The 15,736-nt window shown below is 35.9% G+C and overlaps 1 protein-coding gene across 13 annotated transcripts in view; it reads left to right on the forward strand.

Annotated features, from left to right (window-relative positions):
- The window catches only part of ATP8B4 (ATPase phospholipid transporting 8B4 (putative)), a 419,806-nt gene that overhangs the window by 372,581 nt on the left and 31,489 nt on the right, over positions 1 to 15,736 (forward strand). For all 13 annotated transcript variants that reach the window (XR_005203096.1, XR_005203097.1, XR_005203071.1 and 10 more), the window contains one exon: positions 4,842 to 4,938. The gene's annotated coding sequence lies outside the window, so the exon portion shown is untranslated. The remainder of the gene's footprint in view (positions 1 to 4,841; positions 4,939 to 15,736) is intronic.

The following is a 15,736-nucleotide window of genomic DNA, read 5'->3' on the forward strand; positions in this document are numbered from 1 at the left end:
TCACATTAGCTCACACTAGTAGTCCATTTACCTCTTAGAAAAAGCAAATAAGCCAAAATCTGTATTAAATTTTTAGGTATTTAAAATATTATCTTATGTTTCATAAGAGTAACTTTCAGATTTATGTCTGCTACTGTTAAACTTCAGCAAGCAAACAGCCATACAGGACTAGTAGCTATAGTTTGATTAGAGGCTACTAGCATTTCAAATTAATGGATTAAAAAGGTAGTAAATAATACATTTTTTTAAAAGTGTGTAGTTTTTTTTAAGCAATAAAAAGTTATTTTTTGTTTCCCTAGGCTATTAAAAAATCATACATAGGCATTTAATGATCTTGGCTATTAAAATAAAACAATGGTATATCAAAAGGGAATTAGGATGTAGTCAACCATGCCATGAATTGTTACCATGCATAACTATAATAACAGATGTGCTAGCAACTTTACATATGTTATATCTAAATTTATGAATGATTAAATTCAATAAACTTAGGAAAAAATAAGATCTTCTGATTTCATTACATGAGGAAAGATTTGTAACAGTTAAATTTTAAATTTTATTTTGCTTAATTAAAAAATTAGTTTGCAATTCTAAGGATAGTTACAGCTTATGGTGGGCACATTGTCCTGAAACTTAGAATTGCTATCTTTCTTTCATTTAGTTAATGAATGTTTACTGAGTGACTACTTTGTAATCTTTGTAATAAGGTCTGGGGTGAATCAAATAGAAATTTAATTCTAATAAAATTATAAACAAATGCAATTTAAATAAAAACATTTCATGGAAAAAGTTTTTTTCACAGAACTTTTATAAGTTGATTTAAAATTTTGATGGAAAAGCAAAAGGCCAATAAGTTCCAGGATTATTAAGCAAAAAGGGAACAAAGTAAGACATTTCTACCTACGAGATACCAGACTTACAATACAGACAGTTTTCATTAATACCGGGAAAAATAGGTAGTCCAATGAATTGCAATAGGAAAACCAGAAACAGATTTGTGTGTGTGTGTGTATGTGTTAAAGCAAAGACAGATGAGCAAAGAAAAAACAGACAGATCAGCAAAGAAAAAAGGCAGTGTACAGATCAGCAAAGAAAAAACAGACTATTCAATAAATGGTACTTGGGCAATGATTTATCTATATGAAAAGAATCAAATAAAATTCCTTTCACACCCTCCACAAAAACCAATTTCAGGTGAATTAAATGCCTAAATGTGAAAAGAAAATCTGTAGAACATGTAGAAAATAGTTAATATAGGACACTATCTTTGCATTGTTAGAATTTCTTAAACAATATGATAGTAAAATTCATTAAATATATTCATCATTTGCTTACAATAAAATCTGGCTAAATTAGAAATTTTCTGAATGAAAAGACACATCTGTTTATGAAACAGACAGAAACTACAAGCCGCAAACTGGGACTAGATAGGTAAGTGGAACACAGAAAACTCCTGCAGATCAATAAGGAAACAATCCAATTGAATATGGATTTAGAAAGAGGAAATCCAAATAGCCAGTAAACTCTTAAAAACATATTCAACTTCGACAATGGCAGATTAAACAAAGGTGACACATTATATCACAGCTATCAGAATGATAAATGTTTAAACCTGACAGTATCAAATGTTAGCAAGGATACAATGAGAAGTTTCATGTATTACATGTGGTGATTATACAGACTGCACAGCAATGTAGCAATACTGTACCTACAAGTTGAATATGCATGTGCCCTGTGGCCTAGCAATTCCGTAGTTTGATATAGACTTTTATATGACTGACAGTGCAGTAGGTTTATTCACACCAACATCATCACAAACATGTGAGTGATACATTGCACAATGACTTATGATGGCTACAACACCACTCAGCGATAGGAATTTTCCATCTTATTATAATCCTATGGGACCACCATCATATATGCAATTAGTCATTGACTGAAATGTTATATACATGTCTGTATATTATATATTAAATAATATATCTAAAGGTGTTTTGATCCAGTTCAAAGGGCTTTAACGATGTTTAATGTATTGAGCTACATTTTAAAACTTATAGGAACTATAGTTTTTTTCTTACTCTTATGTTGTAAGTTGTGTTTAGTTTGTTTTTTCTTTTTTTAACTCTTATATTGGGAAGCACAGAGCTTGTGAAGAAGTATTAATCAATTTTTTAAAAATTGTATCTTCATGTCTGAGTGATGAGTTAATTAATTTGTACCATTCCTATAATGGGGTTGCACAGAAGAGTTGAATTTTAAAACTGTCCCTAAAGATAAGAAAATCTGGAAGAAAGTTGATAGAGAGGAGCCTTTCATAAAAAACAAACTAAGCATGGGATGTAGAAAACTAGCTCAGGGAAAAGTAATAATTATTTGACCAGATCACATGCCTTGTGAAGGGAGAAATGGGGTATATAGTTAGAAAAGTACAATGAAGCTAGAATGCAGAGTAACTTGAAATACCTAGCAGCCTATATTTCATTGACAAAAAGAGCTGAAAATTCTAATCTATATTTTCCAGCCTGTCAGAAGTTTGATATAGTCACATGTCTGAGTTTTGACCAATAGAACATGTAAGGATGGCTTTTCTAGGCCTGGTCCATGAAACCTCCCTTGCTTGCTAAGCAGATGAAGAATATCTGGTAGAGCTCTCTGAGGCCCCAAAAGATGGCAGAACCACTGTGGAAGAAGCCTGGGTCCCTGGATGACTATGCACAGCAGAAACCCCACCATATCCTTTCTGTGTATCCCCAGTGGTTGGTAATGTAACCAAATAATAAATATTTGTTGTGTTAAAACACTTAAAATAACTTTGTTAAAGCATTTAGCCCATTCTGACTAATATATTACATAATTGCAATAATATACCAATCTCTTACTGCTAAAGAGTGAGCTTTTCTGGGGACAAAAACATAGCTCTTAGTTCACCTTGACTAACACACAGATGATCAATAAGTATTTATGGAATTAATAAATAACCAAGGCAGAAGAAAGGACTAATATATGTTATAAGTTCTCCTTATACCCACATTTTCTCCTGAAGTGATTGTTGAAACAAACATGTAAAGAGAAAAAAGTTCTTAAATATCAGAAAAACAAAATAGCAAGCCAACAAGGTTTCACCATTTCTCAAATATTCTGAGTATCTGACATTTGTTGCGGTAGAGAATAAAGATTGGTTCTGAAATTTCCAAAAGGCAGAATCACACATCCTTCAAAGCAATTTTCCATCCATCATTCTCATAATAAAAAGAGCAAAACTCTCTACATTCTATAGGTCCAAAGTAATTTCAGTCCCAGAATTGATACTTGTAACAAGAAAAGTTGGAGTCAATTTTGCAAGGCTATTTACTAGAAAGTCATTTTGATGCATTTACTCGGGGCCGCTATTTGTCATAGCTGAGTCAAAATGCATTAAATTGGCTTGAAATATGCAAATTCCCCCCTTTTTTATGACCAACAAATATCTGCAACACATTAACCCCAGGCAATCTTAGGAGATTTTCATTTTAAAGATATTGGCATTTTTTTTTTGAGTGTTGAGAGAATCATTAAATATATAATTAAGAATTCCCCATGGAGATTATTGATGCTAAGATTAGTAGATCAAATTACTACTACTCAAATATCCTCCCTTTCCCAAATTCTATATATATGTTTGTGTTTGTGTGAGTGTGTGTAAACATATGAGGAACCCCAAAATTTTCAAATTAAAAAAAACAGCTATCATTATTAAGCAGAAATTCTATATATTCATTTAAAGTAAATTAGCATGGCTATTATAACTTTAAAAGAGAAATCATGATACTTGGAGCATTCATTCATGTAAATTCTTAGAGAATGGGTAGATACTGAAGTTAAGAATGACTGATGGCCTTTTGTGAAATGAGCAAGCTTGGTAAATGCAGGCCTCTTGGTTATCTGTAGTTTGTCTTTCAGATTGTGTCTAAGTGTCTCCTCATTCTTACTCTTCCCTGATCCTCAGCCCACACCTTGCTTAGCCCTCTGCCAACAGCAATGAGGATGATTGTAGCACACATTTCTTGATACTAAAAACTGTTGATGAGGCTGGAGGATCACTTGAGCCAAGGAGTTAAAGTCTAGCCTGGGCAACATAGTGAGACCTCATCTTTAAAAATAAAAAAATAGCCGGGCGTGGTGGCTCACGCCTGTAATCCAAGTACTTTGGAGGCCAAGGTGGGTGGACCACCTGAGGTCGGGAGTTCAAGACCAGCCTGACCAACATGGTGAAACCCCATCTTTTATTTAAAAAAGAAAAAATTAAAAAGTTGAAATTTTAATATGGTTTGGCAGTTGTGTGAAAAAGTCCACACGTGAAATTGACTGTCTTAAAAAAGCAACCTCAGACTGCCTTTATCCTTTACATCCTTATTCTGCCCAACTCCCACCACCTTGTCAACTTCTATTTTGCCTCAATGCTTCATGCCAAAGCAACTTCTGGTGCTCAGTTTGGTAATCTAGGTTCCTAATTGTTGAATACCTTCTATCTCTGCACATGAATACAAGCACACACATCTTTTTAATATTCTCCAATGTACATTATTCATGTTGTGAGCTTTGTTCATGATTTTTTCTTAAGCAAAAACCAACCTCTACTTCAATTATAATGAAAGTTTCAAGTGAAATTTCTCAGGGAAAAAAGAGGAAAATATCTTGAATTGAAGTGCTAAGAGGAAACTTAATGACAAAGTACATCTCTAATTCTGTTAACTGACAAGTGTAAACTCATGCTAAAGTCTCCAAAGTATTAAAATAGCCTTACCATTTAAAAAATTTCTAGTGATTCAACTAAATCATGGATTTTTAACATTTTTTTCTAGGTCAGTGGGTTTCATTATGCAAATGTGTCTGGTTCACAAGATGCTGGATTATGGATATCACAAGAAAAAAGTCAACAGTCCTAGTCACAAAAAAAAGGTAAATGAAAGCAAGGAAGATGGTTCTGTAAGTAGTAACTTAAAATAGATGCTGGTGCAAGATATAGTGTGTTAAATTCAAAATATCTGTAGAATCAAATCTGACTTTTAAAGGAAATAGTATTATCAGAGAAAGTCCTAATAGTCCTATTACTATTTGAATCAAGAGGAAAGTAATAAACATCATAGAAGAGAAATAGCTGTGTGTTTTTCAGAGCCATTTCATATCTGTTCACACAGTGCTTACACATAAGAATGAAGCACATTATGGTTCAAAAGAAATGAAACCGCAAACAAAATACTATCAAGACACATTCCATCTCAGAAGGCTTAATGCTCTGTTACTTTTATGAAGAGTATTCTGTTCTGAATATCCATATCCAGAAATGTCCCCAAGAAAATATGATAGCCTTGAACAAAATAGAGGAACAACTGGAATCCTAAAATAGCAGAGCAGGAGACAGTGGAAAGTAGAAAAGACTTCTCAAGAGTGTTTCTTGATGAGACATGAAGACAGATGATGAATTGCTTTTACTATTTTCTCCCATGATTTATTTTTATGATTATATGATGAGAAATAGCATTTTATCAGAAAAACACTGACGTAAGTTTGATAAAACATTGTTCTGAAAGAGAGGAAGGCCCCCTGAAAAATTTAACAGGGTAGTCATTCAGGTCTTTCAATTCTCTACAATCTCTCTATGTGACTACATCTATACCAACATTTTCACACCATACAATAGCTCAAATTGTTAACTTTAAAAATCCAGAATAGAGTTCTCACTTCTTCTACAAACCCATACATGTATATATCCCTTCCTATCTGATATTTACTCCCAAATATCCTTCAGGAACTTCATATCCACCGAACAAAAATCATCATCTTCACTGTAATTTACCATCCTTTGGAGAAGTGTTGTAATGACTGCTGCATTTGGAAACAGCTCATCCTTGACCTTTCCTATAAAGATTCAAAATCTCCTTGCTCTAAGAGACATAAACTGCCAATGATAGTTTTAGTCTGTGTTTCTTACAGTGGGTTTTGTTCTTGCAGCAAAGAATAGTATAATCTATAGCTACTGCAGATATTAATGAATAAAATGTTACCAATTCTTCTGATCTTGTTGGCAAAAATTCTACCAGTGTGTTAGGGGTATCTTCTATTAAAAGCAGCATTTCTTTTGTGAATAGGTAGGTAGAGAATGGTTAGATATGTGGATAAAGGAACAGAGAACTATACGCATCAATGACTTATAACATAAAGGAGTAAGTGGATGAATGAATCACTGATCCAGAATGAAGCGAGTGAATTTCTCTTCTGAGGGTTTTTTCTTGATCTTCTGTAAATATGGCTTGAGTTTTAGAGATCAATCCTGTTTTCAAATGTATTTCTTCATTTTGATACTACTTGTATCAATTTTGGTGTTTGGGAAATATGGTCACGAAACTTACAGTGGGAAATGATAAATGTTTGTATCTCACGTTTCCATTAGGATCTTTAAAAAATGTTCTGAAAGAGAAAATACATTAAATGTTCAAATGTAAGTATACTATTTTTCAACTTTCCACTTTACTTTGGTCATTTCTTCGTCCTCATCTTTCTTGATCTAACAGCAGCTTTCAGTAAAATTGACCACTTCCTCTTTCTTGAATATTTTCTTTACTCGGCCTTGGTGTACCACTCTCTCTTGGTGTTTCCCTTACATCACTGGCTGTTCTCTCTCAGTCACCTTTGGTGGCTTCTCCATGTATACTTGACCTCTAGAACTTGTCCCACATCAGGGGTCAATCTTTGAACATTTTTATATATCCACAATCTCCTGTGATCTCATGGTCTTTAAAAATTATCTATATACCACTGATATTCAAAGCCAAAGATAATAGAAGATAACCAAAGATAATTAGAAGATAGCCCTAACATACTGGTAGAATTTTTGCCAACAAGATCAGAAGAGTTGGTAACATTTATTCACCTGTCACCTGAAGTCCTTTCTGTCTATTCAAATCTCCACAAGGATGTTTAATATTAATTTAGAGTCAACATGTTTAAAACAGAACTCCTAATTTTTCCCTCACTCTAATTCTCCTGTCTTCAGCTTCAGCTCTACCAACAGCAATTCATCTAGCCAGTTGCTTGGGCCAAAACCCTTGTACTTTTCTTTGATTGCTCTCTTTTCCTCACACCCCTCCACCAATCTGTCAGGAAATCTTGTTGGCTCCACCTTAAAAATATATCCATAATACTACTAATTATCATCATCTCTTTCTGTTCCAATTTTCTTACCCACATCCACTGCATTGAGTTGAGAGATCATCTCTCAGGCTGGGTGCAGTGGCTCACGCCTGTAATCCCAAAACTTTGGCAGGCCAAGGCGGGTGGATCATTTGAGGTCAGGAGTTCAAGACCAGCCTGGCCAACATGGTGAAGCCTTGACTCTACTAAAAATACAAAAATTAGCTGGGCATGGTGGCAGGTGCCTGTATCCCAGCTACTCAGGAGGCTGAGACAGGAGAATTGCTTGAACCCAGAAGCTGGAGGCTGCAGTGAGCGGAGATCATACCACTGCACTCCAGCTTGGGCAACAGAGGAAGACTCTGTATGAAAACAAAAACAAAAAACAAAAAAACAAACCAAAAAAAACCCATCTTTTACCTTGATTATTACAATAACTTTCTGTTTTTTACTTCCCTATAGTCCGTTCTCAACAGCCAGAGTTATTCTTTTTAAAGTTGAGTCATATCATGTCCTTCTTCTGCTCAAAATCTCGAAAGATTCCCTATTTTTTTCAGAGTAAAAAGCATATAGAGCCTTAAAGGACCTGGCCCCTTAGTAGCTCTTGTCCTCTCTTCTGTAACTCTTTTCCTTATTCATTGTGCTCTAGTCTTACTGGCTTCTTTCCTTTTCTTTGAATGCCTAGTACTCCGCTATCTCAGAGCCTTTGCACTGCCTGTTCCCTTGATTAGAATAATTTTTCTCTAATACTTCCAAGTTTCACCGCTTATTTTATTCAATTATATGCTCAATTGTCACTTTATCAGAGATAACTTCTCTGACCACATTAACATAAAGTAGCAACTTTCTGTCTCCTTAATCCAGTTAATTTTCCTCTAATGCATTTTTAAAACTACCTCACATACTATATTTTTTTGTTAGAAGGGATTGCCTATCCTGTGTTACTGGGTATGGAGAGAATCTCTCAGGATATTAGTCAGGAGGTAGCAGACTGGTAGAAGTAAGAAGGATTGGGCACAGGCACTGAGGAAAGAGATTGTGGTTTGTGGAAAAGAGCTTTCTTTCTGTGTGCAGGGCTGATGCTGCTGTGTAATCAGCTCTCATGGCTTCCATATTGTCTTAATGATCCTGGGAGAGATTAGTGGAAAGATAGAGATTATGGGCATGCATTATTTGTACATGAGAATACTAGAAGTGAAAACATCACCATTGTTAGCATCAGTTTCCTCCAGAATTTGCCATGTTGAAGTATATCAATGCTCCAACCACAAGTTTTCCTGTAATACAGCAGGTATCCCAGTTATCTTGGTCAATTCCCTGATAAGGATGGCTCTTTACATGGTCGTATTTCTTATTCCTTTCTTATAAGGCAATGGTATTGATAGACAGTGGTCAGTTGTAAATGCCATAAAACATCAGTCCAGGAGCTGGTGTTTTATACCATGGCTCACCTCCAAATCTCTGGCTTCCCTAAAACTATATATCTGGTACTAGGGTTATAAAAGCAACACTCTGGCAAAGACCACTTTGAAAATTTGCACCAAGACTGCAATTCCAGGGATTTGAAAAATCACAGAAATAGCTTCTTCTTTTTAAAAGTAGATAAAAAGATGGCATTTTTAAGGATAAAGAGATTTCTGATTAAGTGACTCCTTAATCAGAAATCAGAAATTAAGTGTCTAAGCCCTACTAACTGCCACCCAGGCCAATATTAACTGTAAAAATCCCCAGGCAGGATCACAAAGTAAGAGAAGTAAGTGTGTTTTGTGTATCCCTCCCTTCTGGGAGCCCTCTTTCCCTGACCTTCCATTTCCATCTGAAGAATAGTCATCTTGTGGTCTATTCATTTCACGTGTCATTCCCCTGCCTAGTCAAAAGCTTCTTTCAGAAAACAATCTGGTATCAATCACTTATTCCTCAAATATAAGGCTACTTACTTTGTTTTGTCTCTCTGAAATACGTTTCAGCTCTACAGCAGGGTGAAGATCGTTGTGAGCTGTCAGGAAGACTGAAGTCAAAAGTTGGGGCAAATTTATTCAGGCACTGGGAAAATCAAAGCCCACAAGGCAAAACTTGGTCAGTGAAACAAAACCAGGGCAGGGATTGTGCTAGAGTCGAGCAAGAGGCAGTTATTTGAGGAAATGGCATACATGAAAATGATTCTAAGATCAAAAAATGAATCTAGTCCCAATGTGGTTAAGGGTTGAACATATTATGCTTTTTAGTAAGGCTTAAGAAATAAGGCATATATGCAGTTGGTCTGGATAAATTCCTACCCTTGTCAGGATAGGGAATGGGGGAGTGGGGAGTGTCATTGGAGATGATTCTCTTTGGGAAAGTAAAGACTCTTGAAGGCACAGTTGCACTTCCATTGTTCTTGAAGAGAGAACTAACATTTACTAAGCAGTTTCTTGGTGACAGGCACTGTGCTAAGAGCTTTGCTTGCATTTGTCTTATTGAATTATTGCAACAACCTTATGATGCAAGTACTGTGTTTATCTCCATCACTTGTTAAAGCTCTCAGAGTAATAAATGTTGAATCCAGGCTGTGAATGCAGTTCTGGCTGTTTCTAGAGACAACACCCACTCAGAACAGCCATATGGCTTCCATATGGTAGAATGCTGGATTAACACAGCCTGCATTTGATATACAACAACACTCTCCAGTGTCTAAGTGAATGGAATGGGACCTCCTCAAAACTTTCCCTCATATAAGGCTGTTTCCCTGACATTTCCAAAGATCCTTATGATTCTCTGGGTTCAATGATAATAATTTGTATGTTTTCAGGTCTCACAATTTAATGAATTAGCAATGACCTGCAGGATCTGGTCTCTGAATTACTAGCTTGAGATGCATATTCTTTTTGATCCAATACAGACGTGCCTAATGGAGGCATCCTTAAATAAGTATTATCATAAATAAAACTCTTACAAAGGCATGGGTGGTGACAATTATATTTTAAATTTTATCATCACCTAACAACATGTCAGGCTAATTCATTTCTTCACTGGGATGTCTGATTCTCCAATAACTGTGGGCCAGGGGATGCACTGCCCAAATCCCTGAAGGAAGTTCTCCCAATGATTGAAATATGCTGTCTAACTGCCTAACTCCTAATTCCTAAACTTTATTCTGGAATACATAAATATTGTATCAATACTTGCTTTGGGTCTCTCATCACATGCACTCATGCACTATCACACCATTTGTTGGCATTCATTCATTCAACACAGAATTACTGAGTGTCTATTCTGAGCCATACTTTCAGACTCAACAGTCAACAGGACAGGCATTGTCCTTTGAGGTGCTTCTAGTCCAAAAGTAGGAGCCACATTTTAGTGTAATCAGGTATTATCCATGAAAGAGTCCCATACCACCTCCCAACAAGCTTCACTTTCTAGACATATATTTAAATCTTAATAAAAATGCTACAAGAGTTTTTGACTCAAGTTGAAACTGCTCTTGGGTCTCACTTAGATGAAGACAATTCTTGAAAGACTTGAGTTTACTTACCGTAATATATTCCACTTCAAATATGGAGTAATTTATTCTTGTCTGTATATTCTTGCTATGTATACAATTTGCCCTTCCTAGAAAACTTTTCCTTCTACTTTGTTTATCTAATTCTTGCCTCCCTTCAAATCCTAGCTCAGGTTCCCATATTCTTTGAAACTTTCTCAGGCACAAGGGAGTTCTTCACCTAAAAATTCCCAGGTTATTCATTATCTGCACCACTTGTCATGACTCCTTGGATTATTTGTTTCTCCTCATATCTACCCTCCAGAAGTTTTTGACTTTTTCATATTTGCATCCTGTTGTTTAGAAAACTACCTAGCATATCATGGCTACTACCCTGAAAATGTTTCTTCATGATAACACATATTTCCCTGTTAACTTGATGATTATCAGGCCTAAAGAATAAACTTTTCCTAGGTAAACACTTTGTGACAATTAGCTTTTGGCCAGACAAATTTATCCTTAGACTTAGGGACTGTATTCTTCTTTTAGTATCTGCATCGATCACAAGGTAAACTTTCTTTGTCATTAGTTCCAAACATGGTGGTGTATTATGTAAGGCAGACAGCAAGAAAGAAGGCTTGTGGTTTTCAAACAAGCCCATTCAAAAGTAGGCAAAGGATATGAACAGACACTTTACAAAAGAAGGCATACATGAGGCCAACAAACATATGAAAAAATGCTCATCATCACTGGTCATTAGAGAAATGCAAATCAGAACTGCATTGAGATACTATCTCATGCCAGTTAGAATGGCGATCATTAAAAAATCTGGAGACAACAGATGCTGGAGAGGATGTGGAGACATAGGAACACTTTTACACTGTTGGTGGGAGTGTAAATTAGTTCAACCATTGTGGAAGACAGTGTGGCGATTCCTCAAGGACCTAGAAATAGAAATTCCATTTGACCCAGCAATCCCATTACTGGGTATGTATCCAAAGGATTATAAATCGTTCTACTATAAAGACACATGCACACGAATGTTCATTGCAGCACAGTTTACAACAGCAAAGACCTGGAACCAACCCAAATGCCCATCAATGATAGACTGGACAGGGAAAATGTGGCACATATACACCATGGAATATTATGCAGCCATCAAAAATGATGAGTTTGTGTCATTTGTAGGGACATGGATGAACCTGGAAACCATCATTCTCAGCAAACTGACACAAGAGCAGAAAATTAAACACCGCATGTTCTCACTTATAGGTGGGTGTTGAACAATGAGATCACATGGACACAGGGAGGGGAGAATCACACACTGGGCTCTGTTGGGGGGAACTAGGGGAGGGCAGCAGGGGGTGGGGAGATGGGGAGAGATAGCATGGGTAGAAAAGCCAGATATAGGTGAAGAGGAGGAAGGCAGCAAATCACACTGCCATGTGTGTATCTATGCAACAATCTTGCATGTTCTTCACATGTACCCCAAAAACTAAAAAAAAAAAAAAAAAAAAAAAAGAAAGAAAGAAGGCTTGTGGTTTCCAAGACTGTGACAGTAGCTGATACTCTTGTTTATAGTGCTTATGTAATTCATGGTGACACTGTGTTTGGCACCATGAATTACATAAACACTATAACATAGAATAAGGAACTGGGTGACACTCTCAGATAGACTACTAGGAATTAGAACAAGATAAGACAATGGATTCAAATACTACTGAGAAATGTCAAAATGTAACAGAGAACAGGGTAACTCATTGATTAATGACCAGGGAAGTTGTAAGTACCCAGAACACAGTCTAGGCAGTTAGGCAGTGAGGGAATCTGGAAACAAATCACGCAATCTCATCCAGGCAATAATTCAGGGCAATAACTTTACAGGATACCTGGAGTAAATGTACTCCTATATTTGTTTCTCTAGCCCAGCACTAATAGAAACATAATGTGAGTCATTTATATCAGTTTTAATTTACTATGGTCACATTAAAAGTCAGAATTAGGCCAAGCACTGTGGCTGATGCCTGTAATCCCAGCACTTTGAGAGTCCAAGGCAGGCGGATCACTTGAGGGTCAGGAGTTCAAGACCACCCTGACCAACATGGAGAAACCCCGTCTCTACTAAAAATACAACAGATCAAGACTCTGTCTCAAAAAAAAGGTCAAAATGAAAATGTGAAATTAATCTTACTACTATATTTTAACTAACCCAATAAATTCAACATATCACTTAACTGTATATTCAATATGAAACTCATATTGAATATAATTCATATATAAATTAGATAGTTTACATTCTTCTTTTCACAGCAAGTCTTCAAAATCTAGTGTGTATTTTACACTAAGAATACAAGTCAGTTCAGGCTAGCCACAATTCAAGTGCTGGTAGCCAGGTATGGCTTCTCATGCAGGTCTGTGCACCAGATAAGCAAGCATTAGCTATGTAGATTAAAAAACTTGGTCTCTTTGGGACTTTATCCAACTCTTGGATAAAGATGTCTCCACTCTTTAGCATCTTGCTGCACATGGCAGAGCCTGGCAGAAGTTTCCTACATTGCTTTCAGTCAGAGACCTGATCTGGCAGGCCTTAACTCTGTTTTTGAGCCTCCATCACCTCTCCCTCTGTGAAGGAAGAGAAGATGGATTCTGTTCAGCGTTGTAAGATCATAGAGCTGGAAGGACTTCTTGTCAGCTGGCCCAAACTCTTAATTTTTACAGATAGGGAAAGCGAGGCCCATGGGGATTAAAAAATTTGCCCAAGGTCATGCAACAAGTTAGTAGCAGAACAGAGATTATGACCTATGTTTTCTGCCTCTTGGAACAGTGTTCTTTATACTGTGCCACATATTAGATTATTACCTTAGATCACCCAATATTGATTTTGTAGTTACAAGTAAGTTTTAGTAAGTAGGAAAGGCAGAATCCATGAATGAAGATTGACTCTGTGTGTGTGTGCATGTGTGTATAATGTGATATTCAGGCTCTGTGCCAAGCACGTTGTATGTATTGTCGTATTTAATCCTTAGAGTAACTCCATGAGATAGGTACTGCTTTTATAATAGTGTGTAAATGGAGGTTCAGTAACTTTTCTAACTTTTCCCAAATTTGAAAGGAGTAGAGCCAAAGCTTCTGTCTTGGGGTCTCTGAATCCAAAGCCTATGTTCTTAGTCATTATGCTTAATTACCTCCACAAATGTGGTGCCTCCCATGAGATTTTCTTGACTTCATAATTGCTTCCTTTTCTGAGTAGAGCTCAAGGGATGGTCTGTGTTTCCAAAGGGTCACTTTTTTAGTAAGTATAATCTAGAGCTGACTTATCCTATCAATTACAGCATTCTCTCTTCTCACTTAACCTGTATGGCTTAAAACACTGACTACCCATGAGATGAACTGGCAAGCCGTTCAGCCCAGATATTTAGGTCTGAATTCTTTAATATGAAGTGCTATAAGAAATTCTTTTCAATTTAAGGTATGGGCTCCATAGTTCAAATCCATGAAGTGTTTGGAGTTGTGGAATTGGATTTTCCACCCTCATTGAACCACAAATATCAATTTTAACATCATAGAGAATATGACATTCTGTTTTAGGAATATCAAAAACACATAATTAAAAAGTCATCACTTATTAAAATCCTACTTAATGATTGAATGAGAACACAATTGACAAGGTACTATATGTAAGTGGTATTGGAAAAGCAATGAATATTTTCAAAAATAATTTGCTCTTTTCTATCAAGTGGATCTGTAGCTCAGTCCTTGAACAGATTCCACATTCATCTGCTATTGGCTTATTGATACTGTTTTTTTTTTTTAATAGATTCTGCAATAAGCGTTAGTTTCATGACTGAATGCAAAGCTTATAAAACTAAGCACTTGGAATACTTGTATCCAGCAACTCATAACTCCTGACTGTTCTGTATTCATCAAATATATTACATGTCAGTTCCCACTGCATATAAATGGACCATAGTAGCACTTAGGAATATGACATGAAACAATAACTATCCCCATCCCTCTCCCACTTTCTCAAGAGGGTGTGGTGTTCACTGTTTGTTGCTTAGAGGGATTTGCCAAGAACAATGGCTACTCAGGCCAGTAGCATTTATTCCAGCTACATCTTGAATTGATTAAAAACTCTTTCCCTATGCATTGATTATTTTTACCTTAAGCCAAAGGATGAGTTTGAATAAAGGATTTGATTGAATCATCAGAGAAACAATGATATGGAAAGTGAAAATGAAATGATAGTTATGCCCATCTTATCAGTTACAACATGAATACTGAATAGAATTATTCAGGTTTGACTGAATCAAATAGCCAAGTTATGACTTAAAGATGCAAATGTCACCTTTTTATCCAATGGATTTTAATATTCAAGAAAAACCTGAATAAATTAATTGACAATAAAAATTGAGAGATTCATTTGTTAGGACTGGGCATGCTATGCTTTATTTTCAGTTTGTGGTTGACACAAAAGAAGTGTTCCATTTAGTTACAACCGGCAATACTCTCAGACAATTAAGAAAGTATCAACAGATAAAAAGAAGTACTAATTTTGAGGCGTTGGAGAGGAAAAAGAGTATGTTGGCTATTTTGAAACAGTTTATTCATTGCAGAGAATGGGTAAATGTTGGAGCTGAAATAAATTCCAAAGAAATAAAAAATCCTAGCTTAATTGACTGAGGAATAGATATGCTTCAATAATACTAATATGCAGGAAAAGAGATACTTTGATTACAGATTTCCTAACTACTCAGAATGGTCCCTAACCGGTGACTGGAAGACGTGTGAATTTAGATGCCAATGAATGGATGAATGAGCAAAACTCTGGGGAAAAGAACTTGAAGTAGGCATATTAAAAATTGTATGTTTTCACTTGTAAAAGAAAACTAAAAATTTTTTGATTTCTCATGAATATCTTCATAAAGAACAGTATTTCCTGAAAAGTTTAATTATCTAAGGGACTTTGTAAGGAAGGCAGAAAGATTTTGTCCAAAGACAGGTAGGTTAAGGAAAATATGAAGTTGCAAGTGATTACTGAATACCAGACAGCTAGAGTTGCAACAGAGGGACAGGGGACTTTTTAATGAAACATTAAAAATTTTG

The sequence above is a fragment of the Cebus imitator genome, unplaced genomic scaffold (assembly GCF_001604975.1).
Source record: "Cebus imitator isolate Cc_AM_T3 unplaced genomic scaffold, Cebus_imitator-1.0 Scaffold9, whole genome shotgun sequence".
In the NCBI taxonomy this organism is placed as follows: Eukaryota; Metazoa; Chordata; class Mammalia; order Primates; family Cebidae; genus Cebus; species Cebus imitator.